A 6464-nucleotide genomic window follows, 5' to 3' on the forward strand; every position below is an offset into this window, starting at 1 on the left:
TTTCCAGAAACAAAACAAAAACAAAAGAACAAAAACAAGAACACAACACTGATGATGATGACGTTTGTGTTATACATGAAATTGGCAGGATGTAAACAAACATGAAAACAACAGAAGGTATTGTCCAGACTCCATCACTTGAACAGCTGGTTCAAAACAAAAATTACACTGTGAATAAAGCACTTTTGAAACTAGTTATATAACAGCTTGTATACTCCATGCAGATAGTCCTCTGAGCCCCACGCAGACATAACTGTCATGTTTTGAACAATGAAAACAAAGTGTTTTTTCTCCTTCCATTTCATGTCCATCCCAGGGGTATACACTCTATTTTGCAGTAGAGATATGAGATGTCTGTGCTTTCACAAGACGTTGTTGCTATGTCTACTTTTGTCCATTAGTTGTGCTGGAAGCAAAGTTATGGCAGCCCTCTGTGTTGGCCGTACAGAAGAAAACCAAGTAATACTGTCACTAATACTAAACCAACATATGGACCTCTTAATACAGCTACAAGGCCCATTAATGGTAGGATGGCAAGTGAGAGAGACCTGAAAATGTATCCATCAGAAAACACGGAGTTACAAAATATTCCAGATTAGGGCAATACATTAATCTCACACAGTAAAAGAAGAGTAATCACCCAACTCAAGGGGATGAAGGGGGAGAAAGACTTTCATGGACATGCTGACCTTTCTGAACTGATCCTGTGTGGGCTTTCCCACAGGCTGTAGTTCTCCAGGCACTGCTCCACTGGGGGTCTGTACCACAGGGCCCATCCTTCAGGAACTGCTCTAGCATGGGGCCCCACAGGCAACAGTTCTTCTAGACCTCTGCCCCACCATGGTCTCCTCTCCATGACATGCAGCTACAGCCACTCTTCCAGTGCCATTCCATGGGCTGTGGCCTCCTTCAGACATGTCTGCCCCTGCCTCGTGGTCTCCTTCATGGCTGGACATGGAGATCTGCTCCATGTGGTGCCCATGGGCTGCCAGGGCACTTTCTGCTTCACCATGCACCTCTCCTGGGCTGCACAGAACTTCTGTTCTGTACCTGGAGTACCTCCTGTGCTCCTTCACCCCCAACCTTGCTGACTGCAGGGCTGTTTCTCTCACATTCTCTCATTCCTCTCTCCCAGCTGCTGTTGTGTGGCAGGTTTTTCCCTTTCCAAAACCTGCTCTCAAAGAAAGAGTCTCTTGTAGTTTACTCCTCTTGGAGAAGGAATTTATCATCAAAGCATTCTGGGAATACTTTGGATTGCTTTTATTCCGCTGTACTATCCCTCCAACAGATATCAGAGTGGTTGAAATCATGCAAAGACTACTGCCTGTAAACACAAGGTTTGTCCTACTTGTCTATGGAGGGCCTCATTCACTTGCTTTTCCTGGTCAGGTGGCACTAAACTATACAGTCTTCATCCATCCCCAGATACAACTCCATGCATTCTAACTTCTCTCACATACAGAGGTTCTGATGGTTTTCACTGAGCTTTTCTCTTTCAAATGACAGTCTGAATAAAACTGCACCCTCTTCCAGGCATGTCATAATTGGTCAGACTTTCTTCGCAGCTTTGCAAGCAGCTACAGAATTATATGCAGTTATTTGCTTCTGTAATATGCATATGAAACAATCACCTGAAATCTTTGACGTGCCTACTGCAATGGCCATAATGGTAACATGAAGCGCAAAGCCAAGGTAGAGCAGAGTTCTTCTTTCTAACAATGGAGCAGAAAATAATCATATTCATGTTGGCATTGTGCCCTTAGAACACTGTGGGCTTCATTGGAGATTCTCCTGAATTGCTTCAGATAGATTAAACTCAAGTCTCTAAGTGTTATATTTACTTAATATCACTCATCTAATAATCTACAAGTGCTTTAGAAACATGAGTTAATCTTCAGAATCTTTTCTCTCATGGTTTGTCAAGTGGAAAATAAAAGATTCCAAAGTGGAAAATAAAATTATAAAATTATGAGTATTTAAATCAACACTCAAGAAGGCTCCCCACATTTGTTCAAGATCACACAGCACATCTTCAGCAGGGGCAAAAATAAAATTCAATGTCCCAGCTGATCTCTTGCGCTAGACAATGTTTCCATCTTGGAATAATAGCTTTAAACTCTTACATGTTATTACTTTTATCTTAAACCCTTTTTAACTCTGTCTAACTGCTGAGTTCTCATTGGAGCCATTTAGCCTAAGTGCCTGTTCTAGTTACTCAGCCCATTAAAACAGAAATCAGACTACATTACCCAGAACACATTTAAACCTCCCATAGCCCTTCTTGGCCAGAATGGTAGACTGCCAATGTTCCCTCTACAGAGCTCAGTAATAAAATCAGCTGGGAGTTTGATGTTAAAATGTACGAATACATATTTTTATACAAACCCAACAGTTGATATCAGGATTATCAGGTAATTTAGCAAGCACTTGCTTATGCATATTGAGTTAGATAGTTCATTACCCAGGGATAATTCCTGAGATGTTATTAGCAAGCTGCTTAAGTTATTTCTCTGCCTGAACAGTTCTCATCTATATAGACTTTCTTTTCGTTGGTGTAGGATGTCCTTGCTATTTAAATTAATTTGCTAGTGGGAATACAGGTTTGCTTTGTGCATATGCCATTCCTGGTTGTAGAAAAGGGAGCATAAATATATAACTTTAAAAATCACAGTACAGTCCAAATGCAAGTTTTGCTAAGGTCCCAGGGAATCACAGTACTTTATGTCATTGGCTCTACCAAGGGGAGTTTGGAGTGGGGAGGTGAGGCAGGTGCTGTCAGGAAGAAGTAAGTTTAAAGAAGTTGTATTGATTGTTTCTCAACACAAAAATCACAGTCCTGTCTTCATTACAGTGACTGTGGAATCAGGGAAAAAAACATTATGAAGGATTCTTCCCCAGTTAATCCCCTGCTTCTGCTTTACTAGCTGCCATAACATGAACATGACTTAATGGGCTCTTTGTCCTGAGGACAGGAAAAATCAGTTTGCTCTACACTGCCTTGAACTGGCTCAAAGCATACACCTTAGCTTTGTAAATTCAACAGACATTCAAAGAACATGCATGTGTTTTTGGCATGGCTTTTTCACAATTCTACATATATTTGAATGCTCTGAACACTTATGTATATAATGTGTGTTTTTGCAAGACCTGATTTCTGTAAGAATAAACATAATCAAATTCAAACAACATTTGCTTGCCTATTACTGGCAGATTTGTACCATTTATGGTCAGCCCATTATCACACATCACTACAAATTGAATTTGTTACAGAAAATGTTAAGAAGGAAGGATCTTTGGCTTCAATTTATCCAGAACAAATGGGCAAATGGAAAAAATCAAATCTGAATTTGTAGTTACAAGGCAATTTGGCCAAATGTTAGACTATACTATGCTGTCTGTGAAGCAGAATTATCTCAGTGCATTGAGATTATATAATTTGTTGATAGTATTCTGGAACCTTCAGTACGTTTCTGAATTTTTGTTAAATCCTTTCTTTTTGAACAGATGGGGATAAGAAAAGGCAAACACACACTGCACACACAGTCAAGTTAATCTGTATTTTCAAACATATAGGGATTAAAATTACCAAGTGTAAAATGTGACCTTTGCATTAAAATACTTGTAGGCAAGAAATGTTTAGGTTTATCATTTCTATATATATGTAAGATAAACACTTGCAGATCCCTCAGCCTTTCCTAGTTTGAGGCCTTTCACCAGTTTAATGTTGTATTTTAGTAGTTGGACTCCAGTCATTTCACATCTCTTCATATCAATTAGAGAAGGAGAAATTCAAAGGGCATAAACATTTTGGATACCTGTGAAGGGGATGTGGCCCATTGCATAACTCACATGGGTCTTCAGATCTGTTGTATGGCATTCATCCCTTCCAACTCTGTGTATGAAGATTCTGATTCAACTAATAAATAAATAAATAAATAAATGTCCATGTGGAACAATCTAAATGTGGCCATCCGAAGGAAACCTTTATTCTCTGTTTGTGACAATGGGTCTGTTTGTATGCCTATAAACTGCTGAAGATTGATTTAATCTCAGATTGAATCCCAACACCACATAAATCAACAATGACAACATCTACATTCAGTCTGGTTCATTTGACTTATTCAATGTTTTTTTTTGTTGTTGTTGTTTATTATATACACTGGAGAAAATTAGGATAGTCTAGTACTTAATTTTGTTTGATATTTCATATGAATTAACTGCTTCTATCCATGATCTTTAGAAGGAATTTTTTATCTTTTGTCAAAGATATTCTTTATTTCAGGACCTGAAATATTTTAGTGTAAACGTAGACATCCACTTTGCAAAATCGTAACTGACTTTGTTCTAATATTTGCTCATTGTCAGTAATGCTTGTAAAAACACAACACTTCTTAGTGCTGCAGTAAGATGAACTTTTGCATGACTCTATCTTAACCCCTTCCAGCTCTGTCTGCCTTCCACTTATTGATACTCTTATTGATTTCCAATCTTTCATCATGTATTTTTGTATTTGTCTTGTTTTCTTCTTAGTGGGGTGACATTCTAATTGAGCTAAACAGGAATCTTTGTCACGGTCCTGCCTGAACTTCATCTGATCTAATGCACAAAGCTATGGAGGTGATATCAATTCTTACTTTTTAGAAATGCTGGCTTTAACATTTTTATTTGTTCCTTATTGTATTACCTAAACTTTCCCAACTTAACATAATGAGATGCATGAAGGGATCCATATGAATCCAGTTTCCAGAAGAGAAAAACTGACAGCTTTCTTCTCATTTGTAGCCCCTACTACTCAACCGATTCAGGTTCCAAGGTTCTGTTCATTACTTGTTTTGCCAGTTCTAGAAGAGAAGAGGGATATAAGTACATTCAGCTTTCCAAAACAAGAATGAAATAGACTTCAGTGGAGACAGCTTTTAGGTTAGGTGGAGGCAGAATCATACTGGACATCAGAATTCCTTGTCAAAATGTGTCATCTGTTAACAACTAAAGGGAAGTGTGTTAGGGCTGTGGATATGTGTAGATATAAAAGGTGATAAAGATGAGTGTGAAGGTTGTCTCTACTTGATTTCCAGTGATAGCACTGGTGGAAAAGGCATTTTAGCAGCCTTCATTGTTTTTTCACAAGTTCTGGTATGATACAGTGAGTGTTACATGACACACTCCATTCTCAATCTCTATCATCTGAGAATGTGTTACTCTTTTCTATGCAGAAGTTACCACACAAATACAGAGAATTTATGCCTTTTTTTTTTTTTTTTTTTTTTTTTTTTTTTTTCCCACATTATTAGAACATTATTTTATGTAAGATTGAAAAACTGGATGTACACAGAGAGGAGGTTAAAGTCTTTGTGATATTGATACCTTTGCTCAGACACTGAAAATGCAAAAATAAATAAATAAATAAGTAAATATGAACTTTTCAGGTTCAAAAATATAATCATAAAGATTTCTATTCATGTCCTCCTTGACCTCCGAAAGTGCCTGAAATTTTGTTGACCAAGGTTTGCTTTTTGCACATTCACTGCAGTACTGACAGAACAGTGAAACTCATCAGTTAACTGACATGCATGTTCAGCCAAGCAGATCCTCTCCCACTTAAATATCCTAATGTTCTAAAATGTAGAATTGGATTCATCTCACAAAATCTGGACATCTATAAAATAACCATTTTTTAATTCACTCTAATTCTCTCAACCATCAGTGAAGACGAGCATCTCTGCAAGCTGGGGGTATCACATCCAAATATATGTCTCATGAATCATGGACCAGAGAGAACAATTAGAGGGATGAGTTAGAGGAACAGTCCTATGCAACTTTATGTTTGGCACAGTACTGCATGAGGTAGGCTAATCTCACTCTACTCCTTTCACATCCACAAAAAGAACTGCCATCTTTTTCAAAGGTGTAGTCTTTAAATCCATGTTGATGATTAACCTGAAATCTTATGAAGCCTTAGCCTTAGACTTTGACAATGAAGTTCTGATTGTTTGCATGAGATAACTCCTACTAATCTGTACAGATTGGTCTAATGATGAGAACATTTGGCAAGGTGTCCAGAAGCCATAAGAACCATATAATTCTGCAGTGGGCTTTTTCCCAGCAGTATCTTTACCTCCTAGTGTCAAAACTCAAAGTGACAACATTCTCCCAGCCTGCCCTTGAAGCTCTTCCACTATAAGGAGAACAAATCTTTTTTTTTTTTTTTTTTTTTTTTTTTTCCCCTTTTTCTTTACAGCCTAATGAGTCTTTATTGGATATGACAATCAGGGTTTCTAGTTGCTGACCAATTTAAATGGCTTCTGCTCTAGCAGGTAGTTGGTCTTCCTGTTTGACTCATCCACTTTCCACAGAGGAAACTAAATAAAATGCAAAAATGCGTAGCTCATGCTTCATTCTCAGAGGCAGGCACCTCAATGTTAAATTTGCAACAGCAAGATTTATAGTACTGTGACTGATCTTTT

The sequence above is a fragment of the Excalfactoria chinensis genome, chromosome 3 (assembly GCF_039878825.1).
Source record: "Excalfactoria chinensis isolate bCotChi1 chromosome 3, bCotChi1.hap2, whole genome shotgun sequence".
NCBI lineage: Eukaryota > Metazoa > Chordata > Aves > Galliformes > Phasianidae > Excalfactoria > Excalfactoria chinensis.